The sequence below is a fragment of the Alexandromys fortis genome, unplaced genomic scaffold (assembly GCF_014885135.2).
Source record: "Alexandromys fortis isolate MF-2015 unplaced genomic scaffold, M_Fortis_MF-2015_v1.1 scaffold_29, whole genome shotgun sequence".
Taxonomy (NCBI): domain Eukaryota; kingdom Metazoa; phylum Chordata; class Mammalia; order Rodentia; family Cricetidae; genus Alexandromys; species Alexandromys fortis.
Window position 1 is genome coordinate 7365897 of NW_026067891.1, and position 25532 is coordinate 7391428.

The following is a 25532-nucleotide window of genomic DNA, read 5'->3' on the forward strand; positions in this document are numbered from 1 at the left end:
CTCCTGTGCCCACGTGTTCTAGAGTACTTCCCACTTTCTCTTCAATCAGGTTCAGTGTGTTTGGACTGATATTGAGGTCTTTCACCCACTTGGACTTGAGTTTTGTGCATGGTGATAGATATGGGTCTATTTTCATTCTTCTACAGATTGACATCCAGTTTTGCCAGCACAATTTGTTGAAGATGCTCTCTTTTTTCCATTGTATACTTTTAGCTCCTTTATCGAAAATCAGGTGTTCATATGTTTGTGGGTTAAAGTCAGGGTCTTCTATTCGATTCCATTGGTCGACTTCTCTGTTTTTATGCCAATACCAAGCTGTTTTCAATACTGTAGCTCTGTAATAGAGTTTGAAGTCAGGGATGGTAATGCCTCCAGACGTTCCTTTATTGTATAAGATTGTTTTGGCTATCCTGGGTTTTTTGTTTTTCCATATAAAGTTGATTATTGTCTTCTCCAGATCTGTGAAGAATTTTGATGGGATTTTGATGGGGATTGCATTGAATCTATAGATTGCTTTTGGTAGAATTGCCATTTTTACTATGTTGATCCTCCCAATCCAAGAGCAAGGGAGATCCTTCCATTTTCTGGTGTCCTCTTCTATTTCTTTCTTCAAAGACTTGAAGTTCTTGTCAAATAGATCTTTCACTTCCTTGGTCAGGGTTACCCCAAGATATTTTATGCTCTTTGTGGCTATCGTGAAAGGTGATGCTTCTGTGATTTCCCTCTCTGTTTCCTTATCCTTAGTGTATAGGAAGGCAACTGATTTTTTGGAGTTGATCTTGTATCCAGCCACGCTACTAAAGGTGTTTATCAGCTGTAGGAGTTCTTTGGTAGAATTTTTGGGGTCGCTTATGTATACTATCATGTCATCTGCAAATAACGAAAGCTTAACTTCTTCCTTTCCAATACGAATCCCCTTGATCCCCTTATGTTGTCTTATTGCTATTGCTAGAACTTCAAGCACTATATTGAAGAGGTATGGAGAGAGTGGACATCCTTGTCTTGTTCCTGATTTTAGTGGGATGGCTTTGAGTTTTTCTCCATTTAATTTAATGTTAGCTGTCGGTTTGCTGTAGATAGCTTTTATTATATTTAGGTATGACCCTTGTATCCCTATTCTCTCCAAGACCTTTATCATAAAGGGGTGTTGAATTTTGTCGAATGCTTTTTCCGCATCTAATGAAATGATCATATGGTTTTTTTCTTTCAGTCTATTTATATGGTGGATTACATTGATAGATTTGCGTATGTTGAACCAGCCCTGCATCTCTGGGATGAAGCCTACTTGATCATAATGGATAATTTTTCTGATGTGTTCTTGAATTCGGTTTGCCAGTATTTTATTGAGAATTTTTGCGTCGATATTCATGAGTGAGATAGGCCTGTAATTCTCTTTCTTGGTTGGGTCTTTGTGTGGTTTTGGTATCAGGGTAACTGTAGCTTCATAAAAGGAATTTGGCAATGACTTTTCTGTTTCTATATTGTGAAATACGTTAAGGAGTATAGGTATTAGCTCTTCTTGGAAGTTCTGGTAGAATTCTGCGTTGAACCCATCTGGTCCTGGGCTTTTTTTGGAAGGGAGATTTTTGATAACAGTTTCTAGTTCTTCGCGACTAACAGGTCTATTTAGATCATTCACCTGGTCTTGGTTTAGCTTTGGTATATGGTACTTATCTAAAAAAATGTCCATTTCTTTTGCATTTTCCAGTTTTGTGGCATACAGGCTTTTATAGTAAGATCTAATGATTCTCTGGATTTCCTCTGTGTCTGTGGTTATGTCCCCCCTTTCATTTCTGATTTTATTTATTTGCGTGTTCTCTCTCTGTTGTTTAGTTAGTTTGGATAGGGGTTTGTCGATCTTGTTGATTTTCTCCAAGAACCAACTTTTTGTTTCATTGATTCTTTGGACTGTTTTCTGTGTTTCTATTTTGTTGATTTCTGCCCTCAGTTTGATTATTTCCAGTCTTCTACTCCTTCTGGGCACCTCTGCTTCTTTTTTTTCTAAAGCTTTCAGGTGTGCCATTAAGTCCCCAATGTATGCTTTCTCTGTTTTCTTTAAGTGGGCACTTAGTGCTATGAACTTTCCTCTTAGCACTGCTTTCATCGTGTCCCATAGGTTTGAGTATGTTGTCTCTTTATTTTCATTAAATTCAAGGAAGACTTTAATTTCTTTCTTAATTTCTTCCTTGACCCAGGTGTGGTTCAGTAGTTGACTGTTCAGTTTCCATGAGTTTGTCGGCTTTCTGGGGGTAGCATAGTTGTTGCCATCTAACTTTAATCCGTGGTGATCTGATAAGACACAGGTGGACACTGATATTCTTTTGTATCTGTGGAGGTTTCCTTTGTTTCCGAGTATATGGTCAATTTTTGAGAAGGTTCCATGAGCTGCAGAGAAGAAGGTATATTCTTTCCTATTTGGGTGGAGTGTTCTGTAGATGTCTGTTAAGTCCATTTGCTTCATTACCTCCAATAATTCTCTTAATTCTCTATTAGGTTTCTGTCTGATTGACCTGTCCATTGGAGAGAGAGGTGTGTTGAAGTCTCCTACTATTAGTGTGTGTGGTTTTATGTCTGCCTTGAGTTTTAGAAATATTTCTTTTACATAAGTGGGTGCTTTTATATTAGGGGCATAGATATTCAGGATTGAGATGTCATCCTGATGAATTGTTCCTGTTATGAGTATAAAGTGTCCATCTCGATCTCTTCTGATTGATTTTAGTTTGAAGTCAGTTTTGTTGGAAATTAGTATGGCCACACCTGCTTTTTTGTTAGGACCATTTGCTTGAAAGACCTTTTCCCAACCTTTTACTCTGAGTAGATGCCTGTCTTTGTGGTTGAGATGTGTTTCTTGCAAACAGCAGAATGTTGGATCCTGTTTTCGTATCCAATCCCTTAGCCTGTGCCTTTTTATAGGTGAATTGAGACCATTAATATTAAGTGATATTAGTGACCAGTGGTTGTTTACTCCGGTTATTCTTACTGTTTTCGGTAGTAGAGTTTGTGTGTGTCCCTTCTTTGAGTTGTACTGGTGAAGGTTCGCTAGATTCCTGAGTTATTGTAGTCAGTGTTGGCAATGTTGGATTCCTTGGGTTGCGATTTTCCTTCTATTACTTTCTGTAGCGCTGGATTTGTGGCTACGTATTGTTTAAATTTGTTCTTATCCTGGAATGTCTTGTTTTCTCCATTGATAGTGAATACTAGCTTGGCTGGGTATAGAAGTTTGGGTTTGCATCCATGGTCTCTTAGTTTTTGAAGAACCTCTATCCAGGACCTTCTGGCTTTCATGGTTTCCATAGAGAAGTCAGGTGTAAGTCTGATCGGTTTACCTTTATAAGTTACTTGGCCTTTTTCCTTTGCAGCTCTTAATATTCTTTCTTTAACCTGTATATTTTGTGTTTTGATTATTATATGGCGAGGGGATGCTTTTCTTTGATCCAGTCTGTTTGGTGTTCTGTATGCTTCTTGGATATTCAAAGGAATATCTTTCTTTATGTTGGGAAAGTTTTCTTCCATAATTTTGTTAAATATATTTTCTGGGCCTTTGAGCTGTAATTCTTCCCCTTCTTCTATTCCTATTATTCTCAGGTTTGGTCTTTTTATTGTGTCCCATATTTCCTGAATGTTTTGTGATGAGAATTTGTTGGCTTTGCTGTTTTCTTTGATCAGTGCGTTTATTTTCTCTATGGTGTCTTCAGAATCTGAGATTCTTTCTTCTATTTCTTGTATTCTATTGATTATGCTTGTTTCTGTAGGCTCTGCTCGTTGACCTAGATTTTCCGTATCCAGCTGGTCCCCAGTTTGTGCTTTCTTCCTTGCTTCCATTTCAGTTTTCAATTCTTGAACTGTTTCCATTACCTGTTTGTTCGTTTTTTCTTGGTTTCCCAGGGTCTCATGTACGTATTTACTCAATTCTTCAAACTTTTTGTTATACTTCTCATCCATTTCTATAAAGGTGTTTTTTACATATTGTTTAAGGGACTCTATTGCTTTCATAAAGTCGATTTTTTCCACTTCTTCTGTGTTAGGGTGTTCAAGTCCTTCTGTTGTAAGATCATTGGGTTCTGGTGCTTTCATGTTGTTTTTCAGCTTATTGGGAGAATTTTTGCCTTGGCGCCTGCCCATCTCCTCCTATTGACGATCTCTAATTGGTCTTTTAAAACCAGATCAGGTTTCCCTGCTGGCCAGAGGCTCCTCTTGCAAAATTCCCTCGTTCTGTTTCCTGGCTCCTGCCAGGGGCCAAGATCCCTCTCACCCCTCAGACGGGTCTTCAGGAAAAGAACCAGGTTCCCTGTTTGCCCGGGACCTCGCCAACCAAAGGCCTACCTCTTTGATTTAATTGTCCTGGGGCGATCTGCTCTTGGTGTTGCACTGGTCCCTGTCGCCTGCGTTGTCTGCCACTGTGTCAGTACCCGCCGGTCCCGGCCGCTGCGCCAGCTACGTCGCCCGCCGTGCGCCCAGCCAGTGCTCTTAACCGCTTAGCCATCACTGCTTTTTTACATGGCTTCCGGGGTTGGAATTCAGGTTCCCATATGTATGCAACAAGTGCTTTACAGATGGAGCTATCTGTCCAGTTCTCCTTCAGCATTTCAAATGTTTGGTTCTGGTAACTTTGGGTATGCCTTTATGAAGAAGTAGAAGAGAAGCTGTAAGCCCTCACTTGACATAAGCAGCGGTAAGATTGGCTGCCCAGCTGCCCAGCTGCCCAACTGCCCCTGGGTTTCCTGCACACTGTTCTGTCTGGGCCCTCTTGTGTTTCCACTGATGAGCTGCGCACAGCCCTGCCTCTATCCCCCTCCTGCTCTGAACTGTTCAGAGCTGCCTTCAAGCCCAAGGCTGAGAATAGTGTCACGACTTGCACACAGCGCAAGCTCCCCATTAGGAACTATAGATTCGGTTCATTCTAAGTTGTGCAACCCTCCAAAGACTCGATTTGCCTCTTTACTTTGCAAGCAGCCCCACACCAAGGTAATTGCTCCACTTCGGTATCTTTTTCCTAAGGACCTTCCTGCTGCATCCCTAGAAAGATGGGCCCTTCTATCACTTTTTGGCAGCCCAGTCATTGCCCAGGAAGGAGAGTTATTTCCTTGAAATTCTTGGAGCCCTCCTAGGAGGGTAAAGATACACAGAAACACACCGTTTATTCTTGCTGTTGTTACTAGTTTTACTGATGACAGTCTATGGCGCATCCTTGTCTCAGGTGACCTGTTGATTCCTCCCCCAAACCCCAACCTGGCAATAGTCACTGATTCCCCCCCCCCGTATGTGTGTGTGTGTGTCTCTCTCCCTCCCTCCCTCTTTCCCCCCTCCTCTCACTCCCCAGGTCCTCTGGTAACCCATCCTCAAAGTTGCTACATAACTAAGGGTGACCTTGAACCTCTGTCCTCCTGCCTTCACCTCCCATGTGCTGGCATTATAGGATAATGTTACCATGCTGGTATTTGTGGTTATGGGGATGGAAGCTGAAGCCTTGTTCACACTAGGCAGAGTCTGACCAAGAAATTCTTAGAGTCCTTGTATAAGCTGGTAATGGTCCTAAGAGCCTTTCATGTCCCTTAGTCTCACTGGGAGACATAGGAACAAAGGCTGGGACCATCCATGGCTGAATTCCTGATGCCAGTCCCATGCTGGGGACTCCTGTGGCTGCCCTTACATGTGCATCAACTTGGTTGATTGCAGCAAAACTACCAACATAGGTTGACAGGATTGAGGCTCACCTGTGGACCCCTTAGGTGCCACTGTGCTCCAATAGGGGAAGGGTGGATAGGGAATTTCTTGTTCACGTCTCTGAGAGAAGAGCTGAGCCATGCAGACTGACCAATGGGTCATTTTACCCGGTACCAAATAGCAGAGAGAGAGCCATCTACAGGGACCCCCACCCTGGTCTGGGGGCAGAATGACCAGGAACAATGGGGTACCAGAGAGCCTGGCATAGGGGGTGTGAGAAATTGCCTTTCATCAGTGCCTCTGAGTTATCTTCAACACGGGATCTAGGGGAATCACATATGGTGCCCGGAAATGGGTTGAGCACATAGCCTTGTGTTCAGTCACCTCTCCTTTCCTGTCCAGCATCATGTGATGTCACCTTGGAAAAGAGCCAAAAAGGTGGGGCAGGGTGCTTTGCTGGGATAGGAGATCCTACAGCAATCTACGGTACAAAGGAGACTCTCCTTGAAGATTCACTATTCTTAAATTTATGTGTATGTGTGGGCTCCTGTGTTAGTTATGGGCACCAGATACATAAAGAACCCATAGAAACCTGAAGAGGGTGCCAGGTCCTCCAGACTTGGCATTGCAGGTAGTTGTGAGGCTTGGTGTAGGCATTGGGAGCCAAATCTATGAGCTTAGATAGGAGGGATCTGTGATCTTAGATAGATAGGAGGGACCTGTGAGCTTAGATAGATAGGAGGGACCTGTGAGCTTAAATAGATAGGAAGGACCTGTGAGCTTAGATAGGAAGAATCTGTGAGCTTAGTTAGATAGGAGGGATCTGTGAGCTTAGATAGGAAGAATCTGTGAGCTTAGATACATTCGAGGAACTTAGAGGTTGAGGAAAGGAACTAGAAAGGCTATAGAGTAGTTGATCCCCTTTGTAGGGGATCCTCTATGATCTAACAGTGTCCATTTTAGATTCTAAAACAGTGGGTGGCCTGGAGTAGGCTGCTGGCCAGCAAGGCCAAGGGATCCCCCTGCTTCCATCTCCCCAGGGCAGACTCACAAATGCATGCCCCCTGCACGTGGCTTTTCAGACGTGGATTGTGAGCATCAGAACTATCCGTCCTTGAAGGCCCGACTTTCTCCTGACTCAGGTACTCAGCCCTGGGTTGGGAGCATCAATATATAGCCTTAAAAATGTGTGGGACTCACGGCAGATCCTGCCCCATGTGCTCCCATGCTCCTGCATGCCCCTAGCTGTGGAGAGCTGATTGCACTTGATGGCCAAGCTAGAAACATGTCCTCTATTCTCTTATGATAGAATCCTAGATTGAGGTTTGAATGCAGGTTAGCAGCAGCAGCAGCAGCAGCAGCAGCAGCAGCAGCAGCAGCAGCAGCAGCAGCAATGACAAGCCCTGCTTTGCTTTCCTGGGTACCCCTCTGAGCACACGTGAGCATTTATTTTTCTCCAGCTCTATCTTTTCCTCCGTAAGAAAGGCTTGCGCCTAATTGGGCTTCACTTCTGTGTTCCCTTTAACAAGCAAGCGCCTCCATTTCTGCTGGGACTGAAAACCCCAATCAGTGCAGATAAATCAGCTCCCTTTAAAACACCGATCTTGGAGGGAATAATGATCTGACTTACTTTTGGTTAATTACTTTTAGGTGAATTAGACACGCCGGCGGAGCCGTCTCCACTCCCCTCAGAAGTATTTAAGCCCTCAAATCCATTTAAACCTTTTCTTTTACTCAAATTAAGATGCCAAAAAATTCTACTATTAGAAATAATTTAGTTTTTTTCTTTTGTAAGTTCAGCTTCACGGCTGTGTAGTTTTAATAATTTGAGTTGAAATTGATCCTGTCCTATCCCACACAATGGTGCCAGACTGCCATTTCCCTGTGACATTTTCTCACCTAATTGGATCGTCAGGCTTAGTCAACAAATAAACATAGCAGAGAGGGGATGGGGACTGCCAATACAAGGCAGGTTCTGTACCCGCCTGCCGGGCTTAGTTTCCTGTCGTGGGGGCAGAACACAGAGACACCTAGTGTGAGAGGAGAAAAGGCCAGTCTCGGCTCACAGGTTCGCAGGCGTCATTCTGGTCACACGGCCCTGAGGTGGTGTGTAAGAGGTGGTGTGGCAGAGGAGGCTTGCACATCATGGTGGTCAGGAAGCAGAGGGAGAGGGGTGTGAGTGGCTGAGGACTTACTCTCCCCTTATTTTTAATTAGATCCCACCTTCTGGGGAGGGGAGAGCCAATGCCTTGAGACTGATATGCTAACATCCATATATATGGATTATGTTTCTTACTTTTTTCAAAAATTGTTTTCCTTTTTTATTTGTGTGTGTGTGTGTGTGTAAGTAGGTAGGTAGGTAGGTATATGTGAGTGCTGTGAGTGCAGGAACCTGTGGGGGCCGAAAGGAGGGGTTGGGTGGTTGGGAATCAACTGTTGTGGGTGCTTAGAGCCAAATTCAAGTTCTCTGCAAGAGCAGCAAATGCTCTTAACAGTTGAGCCATGTCTCTAGTACCCCCTTCAAAGATTGGTTTTACTTTTGTGTGTGTGTATTTTCAGGGGTAATCCTTTTTAAAAATCAGGGTTTTGGCTCATGATTTGTGTGTGTGTCTGTATCCACACAGGGGAAGATAATCATTTATAAAGGTCTGAAAAGCTGGAGCCTTGAGCACAAAGCAATAGATCACAGAATAGCTATTTTGATAAAAGTTACAAATCTTCAGAAGTGAAGCAAGATGCCATAAATAACAACATCGTTAAGAAGGGAGGGAAGGATGTGGCATGTAGCTCAGTTTGTAGGATGCTTGCCTATCGTGCAAATGCATGGTCTCAACATCCCAGCATCACATGGTGACTCATGCCTGTGGTTCCTGCACTCAGGAGGTGGCCGAGGAGGATGAGCAGTTCATGGCCATCCTCTGCCACACAGAGAGTTTGTGGTCAGTCTGAGTTATGTGCATCTTGTCAGGGAAATAGAGGTGATCAATATTCCCAGAGTCAAGAACAGAGTTAAAGCACGAAATAAGTGGCAAAAACATTAATTTGGGGGCATTTTAATAACCTTAGGTATTCTCAAGGCTTTCTTAGTATCATCAGGGAAAAGAACTCCTTATGTTTTCAGGAATATGTCCATTGGTGGAAGAGGGCTGATGGTTTTCCTGCCTCTGCCACCCCTCTGCTAACAGTGGGTAGGAACTTCACAGAGCTTCAGCGTCTTGCTGGGTAGTGACCTTCAATGTGCATGATGTAGCTCACTCAGTGGGTGAGCGGAGGACGTGAGGGATGCAGGCCCTGGGAATGGGCGGACCCTTGGTGGCCATGCTCTAACCCATGACAGCAATTCTCATAGGCTACGTTTATCTTTCCCTCTGTTTTATTTCTCTTCACTACTGACCTCTCTGGGTCTAGGCATGTCCCTACTGGAGCTCTTGTAGAGGGGCCTCCAAGGTCTGGGGAAGAAGACCAGATGGTAGAGTTTGGGTTTCATTGACTTGAACTGAAGAAAACAAAACCTAGACTTGTCAAGAAGAATTTAAACCCCAGGGATGTTCCTGGATCTTCAGATGCCTTGGATGCCTTTGAGGTGTTGCTCAGTTTTCATCTTCAGTGGAAGGAGAGCACCTTATCCACCATGTGCAAGGGTCTTCATCAGAGAGAACTGGCAGAGAGCTTTGATGTCGATGCCTTTACCTAGTGAACCCTCTCTGTGGCCCACACTATGATATGATCCATATGCAGTGTCCTCAGGCTTCATTTACTGCTCATCTCGGGACCTTCAGCAACTGGACAGGCAGCACACATGCTGTTCCTCAGGGGTAGGACTAAGTCTCCATCCTGTTAAGCTCTATCTCCAAGACAAACACATCCATTCTGAGTTTTCTATCCTGATATACATCATGGGGTGTCACATAAGCTCAGACAGGATCTAGGGACCAGGCCCTAATTCTCACCTTGCCCCATGAGTTGTCAGAGGAAAGACAAGAGGGAAATAGGACATATGGACAAAGGGGTCATTGCATAGAGGGGTGGCTTGAACTTTAGAGACTTTTTTGCTTGTTTAATGACTAAATGTGGCTTTTAGTTAGTTCCTGATGTTATTTTTCTATACCTGTTGAAAAATAGTAGCAGAGTGGCAATACTTGACATTTAAGATGGGGAAAGGAGGGTGGCGGAGTTATTTTGCCTGGAAAGGTCACATTTTCATCTAAAGCCTGCCCATGACAAATGGCCAAGCCAGCTTCCAAAACTGTCCATGAACATGTGGGCACACTACAAGCATGTTTTACACAAGGGAAAAGAAGCAGAAGTAAACATCTCTGGTAAGCCAAGCATCATGGCTCACACCTGTAACTTCAGCATTCGGGAGGCTGAGGCAGGAGGATCTCTGTGAGTTTGTAGCCGGCCTGGCTTGTATATATGGTATATATGCTAAGTAACAGAAGTCAAAGGCTGAAGGAAGAGGGGTTCGGTGTGCAAAGACGCTGCACTAGGTATGTGGAGCTCAGAAGACTACTTTTGGTAGTTAGCCCTCCCCTTCTATCATGTGGGTCCCCCAGAGCAGATTTAGGTGGTCAGACTTGGTGGCAAGCACCTTCACATACCGAGTCATCTCGCCAGCCCCCTCTTTGTCCAGCTCTTGACTTTTGTTACGTCGCTTGCGCTATAACTGCTGTTGTCCTTTCATGCGTCTCTCCTTGTAGAATGGGGCTCATTCTAGAACAATAAATAATCCTTCCATGCTTTGTCCCTGGGTTCTGGTTTTAGCTTTCAGCACACTGTGGGTATATTTTAGCACCTGGTAGGTATATTTCTGAATTAATTAGAGTTTGGTGAAAGGAATTTTTTTTTTTTTTGGTTTTTCGAGACAGGGTTTCTCTGTGGCTTTGGAGCCTGTCCTGGAACTAGCTCTGTAGACCAGGCTGGTCTCGAACTCACAGAGATCCACCTGCCTCTGCCTCCTGAGTGCTGGAATTAAAGGTGTGCGCCACCATCTCCCAGCTTGGTGAAAGGAATTTGAGCATCACCTGGATGAATTTTTTTTTTTGAGGACCCAGAGTTTGTTCCCGTTGTAATCCCTTAGGGACAGGTCAGTGACAAGGGCAATAGTCGGGGGTCTAGATGTTTCTGTAGAGTACACAGCGGCTCAAGCATCGCTCTGCCCAGGACTTCCAATAAGCAACTCCAGCTGATGGCCTCAGTGGACTTCCCTGTTGGTTTCTGCTGGAGGATATTGTAGCTCCTGACTTGATGATGGTACCTTTGCTGGCTTTCTCAACTGGACTACTCCAGTCATCCTGGCTGGATGCTGTGAATACCTGATGCTGTCTATCAGCTGCTGTTCTCTGTGGTTGTGTGTGTGTGTGTGTGTGTGTGTGTTCTAGGGGACCCAAAGCAGGTCTTCCTGCTTGCAGCAGAAACACTTCCTAAACTGAGCACCTACTCCCCTGGGCCCCTGGACCTTCACTTTAATGATTGCTTTATTTTTGTATAAGTTTCTTCTCCCAACAGCCACACACTTGGGTATCTTTTTTTTCACCCCATGAGCATAGATAGACACACTGTTTTTAATTGCCAGTTCCTTACCAGGTGCAAACCCACCTCTGGATGCTATGAGAAGTGTCCGGTCTGCTACCACAGATGGTAGGAACCGAAATGAGCAACCTCAGTTGCAGTTTCTCACCTCCAAATCGCCCTTGTTCTTTATGTCTTACCGATACTCCCTCGAACAGAGTAAATTCAGACTTAATATACATTAGTTGGCAAATTGACACCGGGTGATTGCATGCTGGTTTTGCCTGCCAGCTACTGGCTCGATTTTGGCGAAGCCTGTAATCTTGTCCTCACTGCAATGCTCAAGCAATTACTGGACCATTTTATTCCACTTTCTCTCTTAATATTTTATAAAGAGGGGAATACGGGCAAATTAAAGTCCTGATACAAGTGATAAAAAGCAAGGGTCTTGGATACAAGCGAGACAAAAATAGGGACTATCTGGCTTTAATTGGATCCGTTTTAAGTTTAAGCTAATTAATCATTTTAAGCAGCAAAGGGAGAAACACAAAATTAAGGAACTCGTACAAAATGCTAAACATATCCCATCGAACAGCTAAGTGTGATTAAAGATACATATCTGTGCTTCCTGGAATAGAGCCAGAGCAAGGCAGAATGCCTTCGGTGACAGTGACGACTTCAGAATAGTCACACCAAAGGAAATCTGTTAGGTCACAGATTTGCAAAGGATCATGGGTCATTCACTGGGGAAAGATGAACTTTACAGAGCAGGGAGCTGGAAGGTGGTGCTGCCAGTACACACTTGTTTATTTCTTGTTTTTGATTGGCTTCATTTTTCAGATTTTACCCAGACAGTGTAGAAGCCACAGGTTTCTTGGCATTATAATCTCATATATTGAGCACTGCCTATAGAAAGAAAATCTTTTGTGCAGATATGTGTGTGTTCAGTGTGTCTGGGTGCACATGTACATGAGTGTGCATTACGTGGAGGAAGGTGTTATTCTTCATGTCGTCTATCTTACTTTTAGAGACAGTCTCTCTGACTGGCCTGGAACTGACCACGTAGGCTGAGCTGGCTAGCCAGGGAGTCCCAGGTATTTGCCTGGTTCTGTGTCCCCCATGCTGGGATTACATGTATGCCACCATGCCTGGCTTTTTTTTTTACATAAACCCTGCATAGTTTGAAGTTAGGTCTTTATGCTTACAAACTGTATGGATGCAGCTCTCTCTCCAGTCCTGAGAAGCTTTTACTCTGTTCACGAAGGTATCCCAGGAAGGGTCCTGATGGTCTCTCTTTGGATCCTTCACTGACTTCTCCTCCAGTCACCATGTTAGTGTGATTGCTCAGAAATGGGTCACATGATCATCTCTGTGGTCAGAACAACCCACAGTCTGTTACTAGAATAAGGAAAATAGAGGGGAAATGCACCAGACATCCTGAACCGTAATGGCCATAGCCCATCGTTGAGCCCCACTTCCTTCTCTCCTTTCTGAAGAAGGAGCTGAACGGCAATGATCCCTGACTCTTGTGTAGTTTATTCTCACTTTATAGAAGAGGAATGTTTGCCTGGGTGGGCAGCCCTTGGACAAAGTCTCAAGCTACTCTATGGTACCAACATCACTGTGTACGTTGACTAAGTGATTGACATTTTGGCCGTGGTTTGTACAAGCACTTTGGGTATGGTAGTCATATGCATTTTCTTAGCTCTTTTGCCTCTGAAGAGATCTCTCCAGGCAGCAGAGGCATGGCACATGTTTGAAATTCCTGGTAGCCTCTAGCCTGCAAAGAGTTAATCTGAGAACTAAAGAGGGTGGAGATAGGGCTGGAGATTGCAGAGACTCTGCAGAGCTGGGCTTCTGGCTTTTAGTAATAAGTGTGTTGAGATGTAAAGGAAAGAAATAGGCAGCCCATAGTGATTTGTTTTTCATGTAAATACATATTTAGCCACAGACTTTCTGGTATCTTATTATGCAGGTGACTTGTCATTGACACTTATGCCATTTGCATGTGTTTCTTTCTTCGCCAGAATCTTACTGACTGTAACTTGGCCACATGACATGCTTTGGTGCAAAGGATAACCTGGTATTGCACATGTTTGTGCATAATAAGGAGTGAATTTTACCTGGGCAAGACCCAGGCTCTGTGGGTTTGGACCATTTAATACTGTGAGATGGTCTGTTAATCTCAATGATGTGAGGAGAAAGACCACTGATCCAAATCTCATGGCCAAATTAATTAAAGCAAGCATTTTTATTTGTATATGGACTGCCTCACCTTAAGATGGGATTCAAGAGGTCAGCCTTGGATGTGAGGAAGAAAAAGTTTTAATAGCTCATGGGTAGGTGGTTTTGGCAGGCAAAATAGACAGGGTTGCAGGGGCAGAACATAAGCACAACAAGTTAGTCATAATGACCTCTTGAAACAGAGACGTGGTTGCAAGGTGGTCATAGCAAGGTAGTCATAACAACAGATAGTCATAACAAAGTAGTTATAGGTGGTCATAGTAAGCAAAGACATTGTTGCCATTTCCTGGAACAGGCAGTACAGAACCATTTGTAATTAAGGTTACAGGTGGGACATACCACAATCCTTGAGAAACAGGTTTAATCATAAACAGAAATGAACCTTTATTTATTTTATTTATTTATTATAAGATGGCTCTCAAGCTCAAGATGGAGGTTGGTTCAACATTACATGGATGACATCTTATTATCTGATTCAAATAAAGATACTTTAGAAAGGATGTTTGAAGAAGTAAAGAAAGTCTTGCCTAGGTGGGGATTACAAATTGCCCCTGAAAAGATTCAAAGAGGAAACTCTATTAATTACCTAGGTTATAGAATAGGGTTAGAGAAAATTAAAACGCAAAAGGCACAAATTAGGAGAGACTGGTTAAAGACTCTTAATGACTTCCAAAGATTGTTAGGAGACATTTTCCAGTCTACGACCAGCTGTTGGGATAACACCTGATCTAATAGTTCATTTAAACAAAACCTTAGATGGTGATAAAGATTTGAATAGTCCAAGAAAACTGACAGCTGAAGCAGAAAAGGAACTGACAATGATTGAGGAAAAATTACAGGAGGCACATGTGGATAGGGTGAACCCAAATCTTGGCTGCATCCTAGTCATATTGCCTTCCAGAATTTCTCCTATATGGAGGAAGTTTGGCACTGTGGAGGTAGCCTTTGAGGTCTCATATATGTTCAAGTCAAACCCATGACCACTTCCTGTTGCCTTCTGATCAATATGTAGCCAGCAGCATATCTTCCTGCATGTCACCATGTCCCACCATGATAATAATGGACTAAACCTCTGAAAATGTAAATGGGTCACCCTAATGAAATTTTTTTTTCCTTTATAAGAGTTGCTGTGATCGTAGTGTCTCATCACAACAATAGAAACCATCACTAAGACATCAGGCTAGCCAAAATGGTGAGCTCTAGATTTGGTGAGAGATCCTGTCTCAGAATGTTAGGTGTAGATCTATAGAGGAAGACATCTCTGATGTTGACCTCTGGCCTCCATATGCTCACATATGTCCACTGGTGCAATAATGCCATAGATGTCATGGGAGTAACCCCTCCCCCATTCTGATTGGATTTATGACCTGCTTTACATACATATCAGGGTCAAGAACCTGGAACTGAGAGGTTTTAGGCTCCATGGTAGAAAATACCACCATTACTCTGCTTAAATGAGCACAGTATTGTAACAACTTCTAATGAGTTATCATTGTATCCATAGATTAGTACATCTTTCAATTCTCATTACAGATGGCAATTAACATTGAGACCCACAACTTGTCAAGGGGCAGCTAATAAGAGGCAGAAGAATGCTTAACCCTAAAGTGGACATTCCTATCACAATCCTTCCCCCAACACTAAGGTGTTATTGTAGATGAGGGGGCAGAAAGATTACAGGATCTAGAGAGGTGATGGATGTCTACAAGACACATCAGGGCAGGAATATATATGAACTCACAGTGGTGTGATAGGGCATTAAAAAGTGGGGAGGTAGGTACTATGCCCCAACCTTAGTTAAGAAGCTATTGACAATTGGTAGTTGCTGAGGAGGGCATGGGCTCTGGTGGGTTAACCACACTCCTCCAGAGGAAGACCACACATTCAAGAACATATCAGCAGCACAAATTGGACTTCATGTTTTAAAATGGAATAAAGAAGACACACAGTTGGGTGGGTAGGTGTGGTAGCTGCAATAAGACACCATGACCGAAAGCAGCTTAAGGGAAAAGTTTGTTCTGGCCTATCGTTCTCGAGGGGGCCGACTTCATCATGACTCTGGGGAGGCATGGCAGCAGGTGGTAGGTGTGATGGCAGGAGCTGGAAGCTAAGAGATCACATCTGCTACTGTGAACACAAAGCAGAGAGTACAAACTGGAAGCTGGGTGAGGCTACAGGCTCTCAAAGATCACTGCCAATCACCACATGTTGAAGAAACCTTCAACAGTATACACAGCAGAGAGATGCCCTTCCTGAACCCTCCCCCTCGCCAATAGCCTATCCTCTTGTCAGACAACAGGGGCCACAACCCCAGGAGAACCAAGCTGTACCATTCGTTACCTAGCCAGAACCTGGCACATAGCCAATGGTCAATAAATAGATGTTGAACCAATGAGTAAATCAAAGTAAAAGTAAGGTAATAAATACTTTGGATTGCATCCAACATTGTTAAAAAGTCAGTTAAATATAGATAAAATAGAGTGAAATATGGAAGCCAAATAAATGTTATATTCATATTGATATTAAATTGTCTTAGAAAATATTAACAGAATGGTTTAAGAAAAGCCCTTTAATAAATCAATAAATAGTATGTCTCCAGTTGGCCTGACTGAATAGTGGTGTGTGTGTGTATGTGTGTGTCTGTGTGTGTGTGTGTGTGCGCGCACACCTGAGAAGTAGCCTAGCTATGTTGCATTTCTCTTACAAGATGGAAGAATTGGGAAACATTTGTTAATTAGAGGTGGTCCAAGGTTCTGACACCTAAGGCACACCTTCCAGGGAGAGAGAGAGAGAGAGAGAGAGAGAGAGAGAGAGAGAGAGAGAGAGAGAGAGAGAGAGAGAAAAAAATAAAAAAGATCGCTGCCAGTGACATGCATCCTCCAGCGAGGATGTCCCTCCCTAAGGTTTGGTAACAGTGCCAAAGCAGCAAAGCAGCACCACTACCTGGGGGCTAGGTACCCAAGGTACCCAAGCCTATTGGGGACATTTCTCATTCAAACCACCAGAGTAGGGAAGAGGCACTGGGGGAGGGAGGAGTGGTGGCAGGGGATGAATATGCTCGAAATACACTGTACCAAGTTCTCAACTAATAAAAACAAGGAAAAAAGAGTTTAGTCATTTACTAATAGGGGGCTCCACTCATACTGCCAGTGGTCACCTTCCATTTCATGTCTGCACACAGGCAAGGTGCAGCAGTCTCTTGATGGTACCCAGTAAGAGCTATCTGAGGATGTCTGAGCTGGGGACCAGGTTAGACTGTAATTCCTTCCATCTCTATTCCTGCTGGTTTCCAGGTTCTTCCCCCGCCCTCTCTTTTGTGTGTGTGTATGTGGGGGGCATTTATGTATATGTGAGTATGTGTGAATATGTGTTGTAGAGTGTGCGTGTTGGGGGGAATGGAGGCCAGAGGTTGACATCGTATGTCTTCTCTGATTGCTCTCCACCCTACTTGTTCAGACAGGATCAGTCTTTGAATCTGGAACCCTGTGATTCAGCTAGATTGTCTGCCCAGTGATCTCTGGGAATCCATTTGTCACTGTCTCCCCACTGGGACTACAGGCATGTGCTGCCCACTGGGACTACAGGCATGTGTTGCCCACTAGGACTACAGGCATGTGCTGCCCACTGGGACTACAGGCATGTGCTGCCCACTGGGACTACAGGCATGTGCTGCCATGCACAACTCTTTATCTCTCCACTAGGACTGCAGCATGTGATGCCATGCACAGCTTTTTAACACGGGTGTTGGGGATCTAAATGCGGTTTTCCTGGCTTGTATGGCAAGTACTTTACCATATCTTCAAATCTTGTTTTTGTTTTCAAAGGGGAATTTGGTTTAGGACCAGGTTTTCTCCTGGACCGGAGAAGCCTGCAAATTAATCATTTTTCTTTTGCTTTTTTTTTTTTTTTTCTCCCGCAAGTCAGAGCCAAGTGCTGAGCCTCTGACCAGGAGGCCCTGGGCCCACTGCCCCTGGAGCAGGATCAGCAAGTGCACAGCTCATGCATATTCACGTGTCTTGCTGTGGAAGCTTGGGGCCCTGGGCATCCAGGGGGTAAAGCTGTGCTCGCCAATCACAGCGCAGCCTTGGTGTTTGCTGCAAATCCCCTATTATCTCTGCATCATTAGCAGTTTCGGAGCTGCTGACAACTAATTTCACATGGAATCTTATTTCTCCCCGATATTTTAAATAAGCCATCACACTGGGGCCCAGCTGACATGCTGCTGAGAAAAAAGCAAGCCGACATGAAGCGGGCTTTCAGAGACCCTCCCTCCACTAGGCCCTGGGTCAGAATCTGAGGAGGCAGGTTCATGAAGACATTCTCCCCACCTTGATTAAATCATACACACCTTAGTAGTGGGGGAACTTTGGGGGCTGAGGGTCTTGTTGCAGCTCGGCTTTTTCCTCCAGTCACCCTGAGCATGAATGAATGTCTCAGATCCTCACTAAAGAGAAAAACAGGTTAACCCAGGCATGGTAGTTCCGGCCTGACTTCCTAGCTACTCAGGAGGCTGAGGCAGGAGGATTGCAGATTCAAGGCTTGCCTGGGCTATAGAGTGAGTTTAGGCCAGCCTGGGAAACTTAATGAGACCCTGTCTCAAAATATAAGGTAAAAATGGGTCTGGGGGTGTGTAGCCCTGTGGCAGGGTGCCTGGCTAGTGGGGTTGGGGTTCTGGGTCCTGTTGCCAGTACTGCTGCTTCTCACAGGGACACTCAGGCCCAGAGCACGTGATGAAACACACCTGCTGTGTAGAGCCTAGCATGAGCTTTCTCCATCACTGTAAGTGGCATTGACACCGTCCAGCCCCTCTTCATTTCTGGTCATCTCTGGTTCACTGTGGAAATGCATGGGGGAATAATGGCCCTCGAAAGGGGGAGCAATGAGGGAACGTAGGAGCCTTTGGCACACAGCCTTGGCCCTGTAGAGCAGTAAAGATGGAGAGTAGCCAGCCTCGGAGGAGCTTGCATCCCTGAGCTGAGGCCAGTTCTTGTCCCCCGTGGGGCCTGGCCCAGGTCCCTTGGATGAATGCTGAGCCTTTTGGGGGCAGTGTCCAGGTGCTTGCCTGTGTATCGTGGTCCCTCGGAAACACTGGGAGACCCATAGCCATCCTGTCCTTTGGGCACAGAGGGCGGCTCTATTTCAGAATTAGTTATGTTCCCAGCTGTGGCAAACTATCCGACAAGCAGCAAATTAGGGGAGGGGGGAAGGCTTATTTTGACTGACAGCCTGAGTCCACCCTAGTGACAGGAGCAGGAGACAAACTGACCACACCGGATCTGTAGGAGGAAATCGGAAAGTGAGCAGGAGTCTCGCTGGGATATAAAACGTCAATGTCTGGGCCCAGAGACCCACGAGACTCCAGCTCCTAAAGGGATAAACCTTCCCATATAATGTCCGAAGCTGCAGACCAAGTATTCAAACATATTTGCCAATGGGGGATATGTGACATCCTCACCGTAATAGTCTCCCACGTGGGAACTCCTTTCTCTGGGAACTGAAGCTACAGAGGAGTCCCTGTCCCTGTGTGCAATGCTAGGTGTGAGTGTATATGTTTATTGGAGACCCACTGTAGCCCACTGGGCCTGGGTCAGCGCCTGCTGCATGCTCTGGCTGAGGATTGAGAGACTCGACAGAGGCAGATCCCTGTCCCCCAGGCCTGCTACAAGCAACTTTCCTCTAACACACAACACTGTGGTCAAGCGGAGGAAGCATTACTCCTCAGCTCTGCACAGAGACCCGACTCTGCATCACCATAGGTGCTCAGCCTCTTTGAAACATATCCATAGGGCTGCTCTTTGCAGCCTGTACAGCTTAGTGAAGGAGAAGGAGCGTCTTGAGTAACTGTCATCCAAACCAAACAACCACCATCTTGGGGGGTCATCCATGAGTAGTTGGCTGATAGTTTATACCACTATATAGAAACAGGGAGTAGGGCAGGAGATTCTCCCAGCCACTTCCACCTGACTATGTTGCTTATGACCTGGGGGAGGGGCTGGAGTACATAGACACCAGGGAGGACTAGAGCAGGGGCTCCATCTATGTGCCTGTGGGGGAACCCTCATTGGTGTTGACTAAGTCTTCCCAGGAAAGCTGGTTGGGGGAGGGGTGCCTACACCTCTGTAAGTAACTTCTCACTGAGCCTCAAAATAAATTTATTGGCTTCCCAGTGTGAACTTTTGCCGAATCAAAGAGTGCCTTGGTTTGTCCTTGGGACCTTTGGAGGAGGGGTGAGCGTTGATTTATATCTTCCCCAGGGAAGGAGTTTTTGCAGCAAGGAGGAACCGAACAGAGGCATCTGTGGTGTCTGATGAGGAGAGACGACCACTTCTCAGATGGGCTTGACAACATTGGTCTTACTGGGAGGCTCCTTGTCTCTGAGGCATCCGGGAATCTACAAGAACTAAGAGCGTTGTTCTCTTTTGCCATCTGTTGCTGTGATAAACACTATCTCCAAAAACAACTTGGGGCAGGAAAAGTTTATTTTAAGCTTACACACTCTAGTCCATCGTGGAGGAAAGCCAGGGTGGAAATGCAAACAGGAACGGAAGCAGAAACCATGCCGGAATGCTGCCTGCTGCCTTGCTCACTGGCTCACACTCAGCTAGATTTCTTACACAACTCAGGACCACCTGCCTAGGGAGTACACAGGGGGCTGGCATTCACACATTGATCACAATCAAGACAGTTCCCCAGACATGGCCAAGGACTAATCTTATCAGGGGCAGCCCCACAACTTAGATTTTCTCTTCACCAATGGCTCTTTGTTGTATCAAGCTGACAGGAAGAAGCAACCAGAACAGGTGCTGTGCAGACAAGTGCACTTCCCCCCTTGGAACTTATGGGGACGCAGAACGGAGAGAGAACATCTGACTTTCCACATGCTCACGTGCATGTGCACACACAACCAGATGCTAGCACTCGCATATGTGCACGTGTGTGCACACACATGCTTGTTGGTAAGTGTGTGCTCTCCCTGGTTGGGTTCTGTTCTGGGCCAAGCATATGGTCAGGGAGGAAAGACGTGTGTGCTGGATCTGACAGAGAATGGAGTGGATTCAAGTGTTTCAAGATGGGCAATATCCCGATAGAACATAGATTCCTTCTAAAAGCTCCGTGTCCGAGGGTGTGTCACACTCTACAGGCCTATGCAGGGCTCAGGAGCATGCTTGTTGTCTAGAGGTTTAACTGTCACATTCTCTTTAACGTCAAGGTGACATAGCATGGAGTCATCCGAGAAGAGAATCTCAAATGAGGAATTGCTTAGATCAGATTGGCCTCTTGGTCTATAAGGCATTGTCTTGATTGCTCATTGATGAACAAGGACCCAGCTGTGGGTGGCACCATTCCCCAGGTCTTGCACTCTATAAGAAAGCCAGCCGAGCATGAACCTATGAGCCAGCCAGTAAGTGCTGTTTCTCCATGGTTTCTGCTTCAAGCTCTTGCTGCTGTTCTTGCCCTGACTTTCCCCAGTGATGGGCTGTTGCCTTGAAGTGTAAGCCAAATAAACCCAGTTCTACCCAAGTTTCTTTTTTTCAGAGTAAAGCTAAAATGTACATTCTGCTTGAAAACCAGGAAGAGGAAGAGTGGTAGGGAGGAAGGGGAACACGTGGTGCCCAGAGCTATGCAGAGATAGTTTCCAGAGAGCCTTGCAGATGGCTCACTGTAAGCGTTCTGTGTCCACGGATTGTTACAGTGAAGATTAGCCGTCTCAGGCTTCACTATCTTGTGTTTCTCCTGGACCACGCCACCAGGAACAAAGATGGAGCTGCTGGTCTGTGATCCCGGTTTCTAAAAAGTCCTGGAGGGTGTGCGTTAAGGAGATTTTTTGTTGTTTTGCTTTGTGCTGGCTTAATCTCATGATCCTCCTTTCTCAGACTCCCAAATGTTGGGGATATAGATTTGGGGTGTCACGCCCTAGCTTTGGAGCCCAGAGTTTATCTCCCTGGCTGAAGAATGGTTCACTCTAGAGTTTCCTAAGTGCTCCTCGAAGCTTTGGTCAGGAGTTCTTTGGATTCCTCTGCCTGCTCAGGCAGCAGAGGGAGGCTGCCAGTGGGGATAAGGGAGGCTTTATGTGTGTAGCTACTCAAACTTGGGGCTGTTTGGAGCTGAAGAATATCTGCCTTTAAGCAGCTGTGCGAATTATCAGAAATACATGAAAGTGATCCCCTGGGGATCCAAATCCTTGATTCCAGACCTTCCCAGGTTGGTATATCTTCCCAGAGAGAGAGGTTTGGTCACACGGTGGTACATTAATCAGGTAGCACTTGTGTGTGGGGACTCAGGCAGATGAAAAGCCTGCACCAAGCGTCAGGCTTGGAGCTGGGAAATGGCACCATTCAGGGCTGGGACTGAAAGGAAAACCTCACATAAGCAAGTGTGTGTTCCAGTCAGGTGCAGTGATTGGAGATTGTGTGGAGCTGAATGTACCCAGCCACCCCCTCCTGGGCCAGGCAGCCTCAAGTCCTGGCTGAATTGAAGCTGGCAAACACAACTGGGGGAATTTACTAGAAGTAATTGCAGGGGAGAGAGGCAGGTGGGAGGGAGCCTCCATGTGCTTCTGGGAGGGGCTTCTCTCTTTTTCCTTGGCATAAAGGACTCTTCCTCTGATGCTGTTCTGTTTTCATGTATGCTGCCCTGGATTGGGTGAGGGACTTGGGTACCTTGTGTAGCCTCCAGAGGGGAGGGGGGCATGTTTATGTTTGTTCCCCAGCTTAGTCACTTGGCCTATGCACCTGCACCTGGTGACACCCAATCGCTCACCTGGGCTTCCTTTTCTTTCCTTCTGGGACTTGTCTCATCCAAGAGGCAGTGTGATGGAGCTGAGAGGCTCTCCAGCTGTCCTGAGGTTCAGTACCTGTTTGGTAAGATGCCCCTGAAATGCTACTCGTTTTTTTTTTTTTTTTTTTTTTTTNTTTTTTTTTTTTTTTTTTTTTTTTTTTTTTTTTTTTGTAGTTTTGGAACCTGCCCTAGAACTAGCTCTTGTAGACCAGGCTGGCCTCGAACTCACAGAGATCTGCTTGCCTCTGCCTCCCGAGTGCTGGAATTAAAGGTGCATGCCACCACCACCCGGCTGAAATGCTACTCTTATCTGGAATGTCCCACACGGTTTACTGTGAGAACATTTCAGATCCCTGGAAGGAAGCGAAATCATGACATCCTCGCCTTAGTATTTGCTGTGTCCCTGCATCTGCAGGTACCTCTTCATTCCCTGAGCCTTAACAGTACTTTTGGGTCAGAAGCCAGGTGTGGTCCATGTGCACTTAAAAGTCAAGCCAGAGTACGACATCAGAGGAGTCCACAGAGTGGGCTTCCTCTAAATCAGACGTGTGGCGAGTGGCAGCTGGTGTAAGACTGCCATTGAGACCGCCTTGCTGTGGTGATGATCGTGTTGGCCACTCCCCGTCACCTCTTCTTCAGGACATGGTTGGTCTCTGCCCCTCTCCTTCAGCGGCTTAGGAAGAGGTGTGAAGCCTAGACAGCGATCCATTCTCAGTGCTACTGGGCCCGTGAACTGAGTTTCATGGTCCCCGGGACCCAGAGGTGTTTGTCTGACTTCTCAAACAGCCTGGGGGACCACCTGAGTAGCCCACATGTCTGCTTCGGAACTCAAGGTCATGAGTACCAGAGTCGCTTGTTGATCTCCAGCTCCATCCATTTTTTCTGAAATTGTCAACACTTCATTCTTCTTTATGACTGGATAAAAGGACCACATTGTCTTTATCCATGTCCCTGCTGGTGGCCAGCTAGCTGACTCCATACCTTGGCCATTGTGAATAGTGCAACAAAAATCATGGCCATGCTGGAATCTCTGCACGTGCTGACTCAAGTTCTTCATGCTCTCAAAAACGATGCTCTCGTATAGGGAGTTCCGCCCTGTCTTTGTTCATTTATCTCCCCACTTTCTCTAGCTTACCCAGTGTGACTCCTCTAAACCAAAAAGAGGCCTTTGGATCAGCTGGAGCTGGAGTTACAGGAGATTTCAACCTGCCTGAGGTGGATGCTGGGGCTCAGGTCTTCTGGAAGAGCAGCAAGTGATTTTAGCCTGAGCCATCTCTCCATCTCCAAATTCCTTTATGTTAAACAAGCTGAACCAGACTCAGGAAGACAATATTGCATGCTTTATCTCTTACACTGAGTCCTAGATGGATGTGTGTGTGTGTGTGTGTGTGTGTGTGTGTGAAAAGAAGGAAGAAGTCTACAGGGAGAGAGAGAAGGGGACCCGGAATCAGGAGACAGTAATGGAACACAAGGGACCTGAAAACAGAAGGGAGATTGGGGGAAGGCAGGTGGTCAGTAGGAAGTGGAGAAAAAGAGTGATTAAGAGATTAAGAACAAGGTTAAGCCGGGCGATGGTGGCGCACGCCTTTAATCCCAGCACTTGGGAGGCAGAGGCAGGCGAATCTCTGTGAGTTCAAGGCCAGCCTGGTCTACAAGAGCTAGTTCCAGGACAGACTCCAAAGCTACAGAGAAACCCTGTCTTGAAAAAAACAAAACAAAACAAAACAAAACAAAAAAGAATAAAGTAAAATGACACACACACACATGGAATGAAAGTCATTTTCTGTTCTACCTAAAATATTAATAACAAAGACAACCTCGAAGACTGGAGCATATCTCAGTCAGTTAAATGTTGCTATGTGACCATGAGCATTTAAGTCTGATCCCCAGCACCCACTACAAAGCTAAATGCATGGGTACATTTGCCTGCAGTCTTAGCTCTAGTGGGGCAGAGACGGGGGACCCCTGTGGTTTGCTGTCCAGCTGGCCTAGCTGAATCTGTGAGCTCCATATTCAGTAAGAGACTGTGGTTGAGAAAGAAGCTCGAGGCTCACCTCACACACACCCCAAATCATATGAAGTGTTCTCAGGGGCAGATCCCGCTGTAGCATCTGAATTATAATATACTTTTTGGTGTCTGGGTTAGCCACACTTGGTGTCTACTCTCATGTAGAGAATGGTGCTCTCTGTTTCATTTGTCTTCCCACTGACTTTGGCCTCCCCAGCCCTCCTAACACCAGTTTCAGAACCTTTCCAGTCATTCTTGTCCCCTGATCACAGGCGAACCAGACAGCACGCTGGGCATGAGAAAGGATTCCCACAGAACAGAGCTTGGCTTACACGCACATAAACAATATGAATGAAAATTACCTTGGAGATCCTTTCTCCCCCCTTAACCACGACATTATACCGATGGGCCTGCTTGATTCCTACATGGCTACCTCTACAAAAGGGCCCGCTGTTTTACGATGTCAGATGTGACCTTTCCAACAAAACGTGCACACCGCGCCACACACAGAGGACTCTTCGAAGCTAGTAATTTTCATGATGCAAATTTCGGAGCAGAACGGAGCCCATTAACCAAATTAGCAATTCATAGACGCAAAAGTTCACGGCCAGGAAGCAGCCACGTCTTTCTAGAAGGTATAATTTTTGCCCATTGTAGAGTTAAAGTGTGGTTTCTCCCCTTTAAGTATATTTTTTTAAAAAGTAGATGAGGGCTCTAATTAAATAGGTGAAAGCCATGTATGAAAGAAAATCAGATGTTCAGGCAGTAAGGCGAATGTGTGGCTAACAAGGAGATGGAGATCTCCTGCCCGGGCAGGAGGGCACTACCCTGGCTATGCACTGTGATACAGGCCTCACGGGGAGGCAAATGCCTTGTGAAAGGCACTGATGATGGCAAGCTGGGTGAGAGTGCTTGTCACACTTTGCAGGTGACATCTCACTTGATGCATGGTCCATATCCTAGGGGTGGAGACACTGGATTAGCAGGACGTAACCTCCCAGAGAAGCAGCATGTGTCTCGTTTTGAAGCAGACCAAACTAGAAGACTTGAGACCGTCAGTGTCTCAGTTTAATCTGAATCTTCAAAAAGTTGGAGCTAGAAAGCCAGGCATGGCAGCTTCTGCCTTCGGTCCCTCTTCTCCTGTGGTCCAGTACTCGGGAGGCCAGGTGGATTAATAATTTTTCTCATCGCTATGACAATACACCCGACTGACGTCACTTAAGGAAGGAAAGGTAACAATGTGAGGGCTCCGTCCATGACAGTAGGGAAGCATGGTGGCAGGCTGGGAGGCAGTTGGTCACATGACATCTGCAGGCAGGAAGCAGAG